This window comes from Anolis sagrei, chromosome 3 (assembly GCF_037176765.1).
Source record: "Anolis sagrei isolate rAnoSag1 chromosome 3, rAnoSag1.mat, whole genome shotgun sequence".
NCBI classification, from domain to species: domain Eukaryota; kingdom Metazoa; phylum Chordata; class Lepidosauria; order Squamata; family Dactyloidae; genus Anolis; species Anolis sagrei.
The window spans coordinates 91,141,509-91,154,430 of NC_090023.1; the positions used below are offsets into that span (position 1 = coordinate 91,141,509).

The 12,922-nt window shown below is 38.0% G+C and overlaps 1 protein-coding gene and 1 pseudogene across 5 annotated transcripts in view; both read right to left on the reverse strand.

Moving 5' to 3' along the window:
- Window positions 1-12,922, reverse strand: part of GLRA2 (glycine receptor alpha 2) — a 168,198-nt gene that overhangs the window by 69,894 nt on the left and 85,382 nt on the right. The window lies entirely within an intron of this gene.
- On the reverse strand, window positions 10,648-10,757 carry LOC132772392 (U2 spliceosomal RNA; annotated as a pseudogene).

The following is a 12,922-nucleotide window of genomic DNA, read 5'->3' on the forward strand; positions in this document are numbered from 1 at the left end:
CATGCACAACAAATAGAAAAGGGGGGAAATCACCAAAAATGATTTTTTTTTTTAAAAAAAACAAAACAACATATGTAGGGAAAAGGTTCATAAGGCTAGTGCACAGGTCAAAAATCAACTTTTTGTTTAAATGTTCAAGAATAAATTGATTCCATTGCATTTGTACATGTTCTATGTTAGCACTATTTGCATACTGTTTTAAATTCCCTTGTTTAAAGTGATAAATGATTTAATATACCTCTAGTCTATTCCCATTAATTTTATTGTGTGATCAAACTGGATTTAGAACAGGTAATAAGTATTCTAATAAATAAATGAAATAAAAATAAGTTATTTAAATAGAAATATTAAAGGAAATTGAAATACTAATCCTCCTCCTCATCAGCACCTCCACATGTTTCACTGTCACAACTATAATGTAGGCAGATTCCTTCACAGTATCATCTCTGCCCTCACTCCTGACAAAACAATTGCATCTATTGATAATCATTATTTCTGTGTGAGGGAGCATATGGAGCAATAAATATGAATGTATTTACCTGGTGAGATAATTGACTGAATCAAATTATTATCTTTTAATGGCTCATTACACTTCCTTCTGTCATCTATGACTCATTACACACACACACACACACCTCATTTCCTGGTCCTAAATTTCCTTTTTTCCTGCAACAGAAATGTTTGTTCAGGCAGACATTTAAATTCCGAATTCAATTCAATTTGTAATTTCCTTTATTTTATTATTTTATTGTGGTAAATTCAGATTGTTTTTTAAACGTGGAAGCATAAACTGTGACATAAGACAGCAGGTCTTTCTGCCAATTATTTTTCTTCTTTGGAGGCTTAAATTGCTTCTAGGAACTTAGTAGTCTAAAGCATCTTCAGACATAAAATGTCAGAACAGCTTCCTCTAGCTAAATTTAAGCTAGAGGCATAGAAACAGGGTTCCAATAGGCATTTGCAGACACAGAAATACACACACAGAGGAAAATGTAGGCATCTTGGGGTGGAAATGTGTGTTGTGGGTGGGGGTATACAGTTCAAATTTATGATCAAAGTTGTTTGAAATTGGGGCTCCTATTTCTCAGACTTATGTAGTTGGATCCATGCGTCTCACTTGGGAAGGGAAGGGATCCAGACCAAGATTAGGGGTGTCATATTTCTGTTGCTCAAATCCAGGCATGCATTTGTCAAATTATAAACTTACTCTAATTATGAAACTCAGACACATTAATTATTTCATGGCTCATTCTGTTATGTTTCAACCTGTTCATGATTTCTCATAATAACAACTGATCTGGAAAAAACTGTACAGAGTAAGGTTCAAAGTGCTGGATTTGCAAGAAGGAAACCCAAGTTCAAATGCTTGGTCATAGCTTTAACCATGGCAATCTTGGCCCACCCCGGCCTCTAAGCAAGTGTACCTTATGGGGTTATTTTGGGAATTAACTAGGAGAGATGAACCTCATAAAGTGGGCATGTACATTCCTTATTCACTAGAACAGTGGTTCTCAACCTGTGGGTCCCTAGGTGTTTTGGCCTACAACTCCCAGCAATCCCAGCCAGTTTTTTGGAGTTGAAGGCCAAAATGTCTGGGGACCCTCAGGCTGAGAACCACTGTACTAGAAGAACACCAAGAATCATATTAGCTTTTTGTTATGCAGAGGCACTCCCTCATCATATCACTATAAATATTTTTAACCATCAGCATTGGTTTTTTACTTATATCAAAATTCTACAGATCCATAAAAATGTCAGGAAGTTCCTGACAGTGTCTGACTTTTGAGTCTTGGGGAAAATGCAGAAGTAAGGGCAAGAAAAAGTAATCATGATCTGGTCCCCCCCCCTCCCCCGAGATACAGAATACTAACCTAATTATTTTATTATTTGTACAACACAGTCTTTCTTTGCCCTATCTGTCTTTTTTTTTTTGCACTCTCAGATGTTTCATTGCAATGTACATGTGAAGTACAATGTACATGTTTAAGTGTCTATTCTCCCATGGAATTATTGCTTGTTATTGGTAGTTAAGATAATGGTAAATGTTTGTACTTTTTACATTTCCATTCTCTCTCCCTTCACTAACTACATCTTCCCACCCCAAACATGTGAGGAAACTCTGTGTGCATCTAATGAAGTAGACTGCAATTAGGAGACACATATGCCAAATAAAACTTACTAAAGATGGATAGATAAGGTTAGATATCATATATTGTTGGGTTTGCTGCGAAGGTCTAACACAGGCTGCTATTGTAAAAACTTTTAAATATTTTTAATTTATTTATCACATCAGAAGCAAATTGAGGGTACAGTTATAATGTATTTAAAAACACAAAGGAAGTGGAGAAGAGCAAACCACAGACCACCTACTACAATATAACTTGAGCCCTGCCACATGCACAATGGAGGACCTTCTCACAGCGACACCAGAGGCACTCCAAGTGGCCAGCTTCTGGTCAAAGGACAACAGACTTTAAAAGATACTATTTTGTGTAAGAAAAAAATGTAAAGCAAATGCAAATCCAGCATAATAGATGTGTTTTCCCTGCAATATCACTTTCATACTTCTTGATACTGCCTTACTCCTAGAGGACTGATGGTATTACCAACGTTGCTGTTGAAGCCCTGATCAATGGAGTCAAGACATTAGTCACTCCTAAAGATCCTTTCCAACCAATTACTAATATGACTTCTTGGTGTGCAGAAGACTTCTGGGAGTTGAAACAGGAAGGATGATGATTGGAGGGCAGATGGTAGAAAACCTAATTTCTATCTAAAAAGACATGTTTTACAAGCCATTACTGTACATGCTGGTAACCTCAAAACTGGCCTACTGCAATGTGCATTGGGCTACCTCTGTAAAAGTGTTGGGACTTCTATTCATGGAAAACATGGCAACAGACTGGGTGCTGGTGAATCTAGGAACAACTATATTACACCTCTTTTAAAATCTATTGACTGTGAATTAGCTTCCAGGCAATTTAGAAAGTGCTGATTGTTCCATTGTTTGTGTCCAGGTTACATTATTATCTCCTGCTCCTGAATAATCCACACTATACAGTCAGGTTCTCTGGAGGACATTTGCTTCCATCAGACAGCATTAAGCTGACATGTGTCAGCCAGAGGATTTTCTTCAGCCATTCTCAAATTGTGGAATGGCTGATACCAAATGAGAGACTCCCCCCTGGGCACACAGAGGACTGGGCAACTTGGAAGGTGATGAACAGACTGCGCTCTGGCACCACAAGATGCAGAGCCAACCTTCAGAAATGGGGCTACAAAGTGGAATCCTCGACATGCGAATGTGGAGAGGAGCAAACCACTGACCACCTGCTGCAATGCAACCTGAGCCCTGCCACATGCACAATGGAGGACCTTCTTGCAGCAACACCAGAAGCACTCCAAGTGGCCAGCTACTGGTCAAAGGACATTTAATCAACTACCAAACTCACAAATTTTGTATTATGTCTGTTTGTTTGCTTTGTTCTGTTAGAAATGTAATATAATTGACTGGCTGCCCTGACACAAAATAAAAAAATAAATTGTGGAATTACCTTCTGGAAGAAATTCAGCAGCTAGACATACTGTCTGAGTTTAAAACAGAACTAAAGACCAATCTCTTCCAGTATGCCCATCCAGATGGTTTTTAAATTATACATTACAATTATGAATTTGTTTTAAAATGTATGTTGCTTTATGTTAATTGCTTGCTTCTCACCTTGATCCTTATGCAGAAGATGAAGAAAAAAAATATCTGAAACCGAATCCAGACAAAATGGAAGTGCTTAGTGTCAAGGCTCCTAGGATTCAGATGTGCCAACTAGTCCTGGATGGGATTGTTTATTACTGCTGTTGTAGATGCTGTTTTGCTTCTCTTATAGTTCAGATTGTTGAAGCAAATATTAGTTATAGTGGACAGTTATACATTCCTTGTATGCATTTACTTAGATGTAGGAGTCACTTAACCAACCATGAAGTAAGAAGTTCAAATATCCATACTATCCTACCAAGAAAAAAATATCATTGTGGGTGAGGGTGGACAGCACAAATACTTTTAAAATGGTCTTTCAGTCATAACTTTTAGCCACTTTTTCTTCCTTTCCCCATTTGTTAAAGGATCATCAAACTCAATTCTACAGTGTAGATATACTCTTGGAGGCAGATTTACTCAGAAGTAAATACCATTGAAATAAAAACTTCATTTGGAGTACAAAATTAAAGCAATTCAGCTTTAAATGCAAAAGATCCTCTGTCAAAAAAGAAGGTACAATGTCATTATCAATCTTGCAAATGGGAACAAGAGACAAGTATTTCAGAATTGCCTACTCTCCACAGTGCTGCCTGGAGAAGAACATGTGTTTTGAACTTTATAAGGATCAACAATTGTGTTAGGCCTGTCAGCCCATAATTGAGAGGCAAACATTGGAGGAAGGAAGACAGAGTAATCAACCAAATCTTGAACAAACTTGACCAAATGAACCTGCAATATAGTTCATTACACATGCATGCATAAAACATGGGCTTTAGATTAGATAAGCACTCAGAGCAACATTTATAAAGTGTGAACTCCTTTAGTGAAAGCCTCGTTAATGTATGAAAGCTGTGAAACTAATCAACTGTTAGAGGCAGGCTCATTTGGGGTTTTTTAAAAACATTAACCAATTTGCTCAACTGCAGATAGTATTCAGAAAGGCCTACCCCCTCCGTCCCCAGCTTTTCCATGCATGGTATATATTTGATTTTGCCAAAATTATAGAGTATCTATCCTTGCCTAAGAAAATATGCCTATGCTTTCTCCCCAAAGATATATCACCAAAGCATGATAAATAAGCTACAAACAGCAATACAGCTTTAATATATTGGCTTTCATTCAATGGAAGAAGAGGGAAAACATTTATCATGAATTGGTGAAAATGGGAACTAGCTATTGTTCTGGAATTGTCTGCAACTATTCTTTGATAAAATTAGAAAAAAAGCTGTATATCTTGTTTTCATATTTAACCATTCCAGGAAGAAAGGTATTGACTTGTTCGCTGAATTTTTATTCTGCTCTACAGACCATTATTCTCTTCCAAAGTATATCAAGGAGGGAAGGGAAGGGAAGGGAGAGTCATATTCAGAACAAGATACAAAACAAGGAGAATGGTAGGGGAGAGCGGAGGAGGAAGAAGAATGGTGTAAACTGACATTAAACTGCAGGAAGAACTTCCACTGATGATGGCCTTGCTTTAGTTATTAGTTAGTGGCTCCCATGGTTGCAGCCAAAACGCTTTCCTCCCCACTAAAATGCAGCACTCTATAAACTGTATACAATGCATCCAAGTAAGAAGCATAGTATTTTCTTATATAACAGAATACACTTATTTCTTCTATGACATTCATTCTACATATGTGAAACCGAAATTCCAAAAAATGGAGGTTCAGGTATATGTGCTTTAGTCACCCTGCCAAACAGCGCTGCCAATTTCTCCCTTTTCTCCACTTCCACATAATAGGCTCAAGATGCCAGAATTTCCTCTTCTGCCTATCTTCTGACTCAGGACCTTTCCACACAGAATATCAAGGCAGAAAATCCCACAACATCTGCTTTGAACTGGGTTATCTGAATCCACACTGCCATGAATTCCAGTTCAAAGCAGATAATGTGGGATTTTATTCAGCTATGTGGAAGGTGCCTCCGAGCTGAGAATAGAATGCAGATTCACTCAAAAAGCATATTGAACCCATGGGAACACAATTCTCACCCAAGGAAATCCCAAGCCCATCTTCCTAGGACTGCTATCTATTGTCTATCAAGGAACTCATTCCTTTCTTGCCTGATGAGAACATATCAAGGGACTTAAGAAAGATCTACAAAAGGTATTTTTCTTTGGACTAAATATAGCTTACATATTCCCAAGCTATGACCTAAAAGTGAGAACAGAAGTGGGTCTGACGATTAATAACTGAATTTGTAGTTCTAGATGAAGCAGACACTAGATGACAGCCATTTGAAAGGGCCAAAAAGGCATTCTAAGTAAATTTGCAATGGGATTTGTACTTGCTCTGCCACAATGCATTTGGTTTTAGTGCAAAATATGTTGTTACTATTGTGCAGAATGAAATCAAAAGTACCGCTAACCTTGTTTTCATTTTAGAACACTGTTGTAAAATAAAGCAATTTTAGTCTGCATGAATTCCATTCTCTTATTCAAAAGCGTCCTTAATCCAAAACACTCCAGGTAACAATGGCTACCAAAGGAAGCTTTGAAAAGCACAAACATTGACAAGATTTTTCTTTGTACGATGTGGGAATAGATGCAGAAAATTGCCCTCTTAGAATGCCAGTTTTGCTATGATTAAACAGATCCAAATGATTTCATTCATCAAAATGATACAAACAGAGAAAAGGGTACAATAATGAGAGTTCATAACAGCAGTCCTAAAGAATGACAAATAAATATAAATGTGTGCAGTCATTGGCAGACTGCGCATAGCAGCCCCAATAAGCGGGTGCAATTGCACTAAAAAAGCTGACCTTTCAAAACAACTATTAGAAAATCCATACATCTGTACAACAATAAAAACTGCTTATATTTTTTTCAGAATTCAAATATTTTATGTTGAAATGGAATGACAACTTATAGAAATTCTTTGGAATTGCATTATTGTGTGCATTAAGAACACATCCCCACTTAGGTTCTTCTGTGATGTCCATCTGGTAATTTAAATAGCAGTTTTAGCAAGTTAAATAAGAAATGAACCCAACTGGTGGTCATTTCAATACACATCTTTTAAATGGCTCTGTGAACATAAATCCAGATAACCTATCCTTTTAATTACAGTGGTGAAATAAAATGAGGTTACCTACAGAGAGGAAAATGGTCTTATTCAGGCTTTCATAACCAAAAGATATAAATATATGCTAAGTGTTTTGACAAGTCCAGAGAAAGTCCACCTCAGATTGAGGAAATATGTTGGGAAGCTATGGTATTTGTAGCTGTAGTCCTTGGGTTTGGAAATTGTATTCCAAGATATATTTTCCAAGCTCTGATTCTTAGCTTTGAAAGTAATACCAGTGAGGCATCAGTGAGAGTAAGAACTGACTTTCAAAAAAAGTGATTAGAGGTTCTGTATCCCTTATCCAAAATGCTTGAGACAAGAAGTGTTTTACATTTTGGATGCAGGGTTGTGGATTTAATAATACCTGTATTTGCATATATCTACAATGATGAGATAACTAGAAGATGGACACAAGTTAAAACATGACATTTGTGTTTCATACACAATTTATTGACCATTTAAGGCTGTGCACAGATTCATTTTTCAAAATGGGTTCTGGCTCTTTTAGCCAGCTGTAACAGCATGGGCACCACCACCATATCTTTTGGCTACAACAGACCACGCAGCTGCTGACCACGGTTACCTTTGGTTTCATTTGGCTATACGTGGAGCACGGAGAGACAGCTGTGTGGGGGTTTCCCTGTAATCTCTACGTGTTGAGCCAATCAGAACAGAAGAAAGCCATAAGAGTCTTTTAGCCAAGCTGGGCCTCCATTTTTCTGTGAAGAGCAGGCTTCTGAGAGAGACAGATCATACTCCAGTCCGCTGGTGATCATAATTCTCAGTGCTGCTTGCAGCTCTGCATTACTTGCCTTGCTGTTTGGCTCAAATAACAATAAATAAGCATTTACTTTCTACAGACTTAAGAAACTGCCAACGATGGTGCCCTTCACACGATGCAAGCTTCAAATGTGGGGTGGATGCATCTTGCCATTTCTAAAGCCATCATAACATGAAGAGGTAATGTATATCTTTTTAAAAGAATGCTCCTTCAGGTGGTGAGGTGCCAATTGAAATCAGTGTTTAAAAAGAGTGCCTTAACTTGGCTTAATTGAAGGGGTGTTGAGGACAAACGATTCCAGAAAGGGTGGTTTCTTAAAACTGATGCCTTTACTCAGGTCTTATTGAAGGATATAACAAGATATGATCCCAGAAAGGGTGGTTTCTTAAAACTAATGCCCTAACCCCATTACTGCCAAAAATGGATCTTTTGGCTACCGGATTGAAAAATGGAATTTTGCCCACCCAAATTTGGAGGGCTCCCCAAGAACAGATCGGGGGGGGGGGGGGGCACTAAAATCTGGCCACCAAAAACGGCACGGGGTATTGCCAAATTGCACACTCTTAATAGACATACCCTGAAGGTAATTTTATGCACAGTATCTTAACAGTTTTGTGCATGAAAAAAGTTTGAAACACCAGAAAGCAAAGTTGTCACTATCTCAACCATGGATGAGGACAATTTTAATTTAGAACCATTTTAGATTCTGGAATTCTGGATAAAGGATGTTCAATCTATAATTGTACAATAGTTATTCAATATTTGTAAGGATTTTTTTACAGTATATTAAGTGGCATGTGTGTAATTTTTTAAAAGTCCTTATTGAGTGTTTTTCAACACTGTCACAAATGAGCTGAACACAAAAATAAAGAGCTGGTTCCATATATCATCAAGAATATTTAGTGGCATTTAGCAAATTAGTATATTCTCAGGCTAAAAAAGAACTGGTGCCTATAATTATGCAGCACACCTGTTGATGCCAAGGCTAGTCAGCATTTCCATGGAAACTAGACAAAAAATCTTGGCATTTTTTGTCTTCTCACTCTCCCCCTCTCTTTCTCTGTTACACGCGTACACATATATATGGTATACACAGACATGTACATTTTACGTTTCTACGTCTGTACACATCCATATACAGAAAGATTATCAGTCTAATAGTTTAGTCCAATGTTACATAAATGAAAGCAGTTATATATAAAATATTACATGGATATTATAGTGCCACTGTGATTTGAGTTTGTATTTGGTAAGTGCAAATTTTAAATTTTTTTAGACTCATTGTTGTTCATTCGTTCAGTCGTCTCCGACTCTTCGTGACCTCATGGACCAGCCCACGCCAGAGCTCCCTGTCGGCCGTCACCACCCCCAGCTCCTTCAAGGTCAGTCCAGTCACTTCAAGGATGCCATCCATCCATCTTGCCCTTGGTCGGCCCCTCTTCTTTTTCCCTTCCACTTTCCCCAGCATAATTGTCTTCTCTAGGCTTTGCTGTCTCCTCATGATGTGGCCAAAGTACTTCAACTTTGTTTCTAGTATCCTTCCCTCCAATGAGCAGTTGGGCTTTATTTCCTGGAGGATGGACTGGTTGGATCTTCTCGCAGTCCAAGGCACTCTCAGAACTTTCCTCCAACACCACAGTTCAAAAGCATCTATCTTCTTTCGCTCAGCCTTCCCTAAGGTCCAGCTCTCACATCTGTAGGTTACTCCAGGGAATACCATGGCTTTGACTAGGCGGATCTTTGTTGCCAGTGTGATGTCTCTACTCTTTACTATTTTATCGAGATTGGACATTGCTCTCCTCCCAAGAAGTAAGCGTCTTCTGATTTCCTGGCCACAGTCTGCATCTGCAGTAATCTTTGCACCTAGAAATACAAAGTCTGACTCATGCATACATTTATATAAGGATAGGGAAAGTTTTTCAACCTGATGAGTGCATCAGTGCCATTAGGCAGTGTGATCACCCTCATGTACATACATATCCATCGCTGAACATCCATACAATGACAACTGCAATGTACTCTTTTACACAAATAAAATTATGAGCATAGTTTTAAACAGGCACTCTGCAGTCTCATACACAAATGTACTTATATAGCCATAAAGAGAAAACCACCACTCAAACCAGCAAAATATTTTTCTTTGTGTGACACCAAGGGAATGTTGATTTGATGAGAGCAAGCTGTAGTGTAGAGTATGATTAGCTGCTCTCTCTTTAGATAAGCCCTCCTCAATGATGCCCATATGGGAACTGAATTCCTAAGCCATTTAAACATTTTTGAAGTTTCATTGTTGCTGCAAGGCAAATAAATAGGATAGGGAGTCAATAATATAGGAAGCCTCTCTGGTCTGTGGACTTCATCCAGACTATGGGCCAGAGGTTTTCCACCTATGTTTTATATAAATAATAACTTTCAAAGGGTACAAATGCAAAGAATTATGAGGAGTAGAGCAATATCCCTTGTGATTTTGAGGTCCTATATTAAACCTTGGAAAAGCTTTTCCAGCGGTGTCCTATATATACTTATAATAGTGTGTTTTGGGAGTTTGGGATCACACAGAACTTTTTTCTTGGCAACAACATAAAAAACTGTACTCTACTACCTCGTCACATGGCCACCAGAAACGTTGCGCATCATCGGGGGTTGTGGGGAACCTGGCGCTCCACGCCCTCATCATCTGACCCCATGCATGGAAGCACAGCATCCCCCCATGGATTCCACTGGCAAAACAGGAAGCCTTCCATGTTGCAGTGATGGCAGCATGTGCCGGCTCCACCCTACTTCACCCACAGAGCCCTGCTATTTATTTATTATTTATTTATTTCACTTACTTATACCCCGCCCTTCTCACCCCGGGGGGGGGGGGGACTCAGGGCAGCTTACAGAGGAGGCACAAGTAGATGCCCAAATCAGACAAGTAATACAAAATACAAAACAATTTAACAGTTAAATTAAAACATCAACACATAATAAAATAATAAACACTCTCATGCTCAGGGTTCAGAGTCCATATATCCATTCCATTCCATTTGTCCTTGTTTATCATCAGATCCTTAAGTTATTATATATAGTCCTCAAATAGAGGACGTATCAGATATTAAACTGATAAGAACAGATACTACACTTGATCTTAGCCAAAAGGCCGAGAAGCGATGCTAGCATCGTTTCATGGAAGCCAGTGGGCTTCGTGGGTGAAGTAGGGCTGAACTGGTGTATGCTGCCAAAATCTGCCATTTGTGATGAAATCCTTAAGTTGTTTTAAACCTAATTAGTATAAAACAAAACTCTGAAACAAATCATGAACTTTGTTTCTTATAGAAAATATTATGGATTTAGATCATTTTAACTATCATTGTAGTTGAGTGCTTTGAATGTTTGTATGAGGTTCGAATTCCAGTTTTGCCGTGGAAACTCACTTAGCAAGCTTGAGCATGTCACATTCTCAGCACCAAAGGAAGGCAAGGGCAAGAAAGGTTTATAAGATCACAATAAATTTGAAGTGACTTGAAGACACATAACAACAAACAACCATATCAAAGGCAGACAGATTTCTTGTACTGGGGCGACCTGACTCAGTCTTTTAAAAGTACAAATCTGGGATCATTCTAAGGATATCTACAGAAAGTTTCTTATTATTTTCGGAAATATTATTGTTTTAATTTATATATGTGATGCTTTTCCTCTCTTAAAAAGGCTCGAAGTGGTGAACAGTGTTAAAAATGATACAATGTACTATTTAACACCTGAAGCATATAAGTACTAAAATAGAATTAAACCTATGACTATTAAAGAAAAATAGCTAAAACCATTAAAACCATTATTAGCTTGCATAACAATAATATTCTTCAGATAAGCAATCTTACTGTTAGCCAAATACAAGGTAACCTTATTAATATCAATGAACAGCTGCACACTTCATCATGGACCCCTCTGCAGTTTCAACTAGGCAACATATCCAACAATATCACAGTTCTCCAAAATGAAGTGAAGTATCTACTATTCCTCCTCAGAAGAGACCAAAGAAACAAACAAGGGAAATTTTCAGTATGAACTGCAGAAGAAGCACAAATATTCAACCACAAAATGCAACAATTGATTAATACCTTTCTGGCATGCCCATTCAAAACAAAGTTCAAATTCATTTTCTGTCATTACTCTTCCAGCTCAGGCTCAGTGACAATGTGGATGATTTGCAGGTAGCAGCTTCCCCAGTTCAGTCCTAGTACCATTCATTTAAAAGATTTCATGGTATGTGATGCAAAAGGGCCACTGGAGAAACACTGCCATCCGCAATAGAAACATTTTTTTAAAGTGACATATAGAAATTTACAAAGGAAAGATAAGTATCATAGTAGACATTCTTGATGGATTGTCTGGACTGTCATAAAGAAGCTAGCTTTCTGGAAAAAGCCTTACACATTTGAAATGAAACAACTCCTTAGAAGCCTTTAATTCCCCATGAAAGATTTCCTACTGCAAAAAAACCCCATATATTTTTGCAAAACAAACTACGAAGTTGAACCAACTGAGATGAGTCACAAGATATTTCAGTACTATTACATTTTACCACCAGAAGAATAACATAAACAAAGCCTGTACAAATGTCAGATTTTCACCAAAATACTTTCCTTAAACAGAACCCTTCATATAAAAACACTGTTATGTTGTCATACTGATAAGAACATAGGAAATTATCTAATCTCATAGCTCAGACCATGGGCTGACAACATTGTCGCCAGAGATCATGAGTTTGGAAGACAACCAAGTCCTGTACAGATATTCAGTGTGTTCCTCTGAAGGTGTGGCAGAGCCTACATTTATTATTTATTTATTTATTTACTGTCCTTGTATACCGCCGTTTCTCAGCCTAACTGGCGACTCAACGCGGTTTACAACAGAATATACAGTACACAGTATACAATTAAAACCGTAAAAAACATAATACACAATATTTCACATAAATCACAATCCAATACATCTCCTAACTAAAATCGTGGTCCAATTGCATCATCCATATTACCAATCCGTAGTCGACACATTCATTGCACCGATCTTCGACCATTGTACCTGAACACATCATGATAAGAAAAGCCCTGAATATTAGGAAGAACTTCCTAACAGTGAGGGCTGTTCAGCAGTGGAACTCTCTGCCCAGAAGTGTGGCAGAGGCTTCTTCTTTGGAGGCTTTTAAACAGAGGAGGTATGGCCATCTGTCGGGAGTACTTTGAATGCGATTTTCCTACTTCTTGGCTGGGGGTTGGACTGAATGGCCCACAAGTACTCTTCCAACTCTATGATTCTATAACAATAATGCTTGAG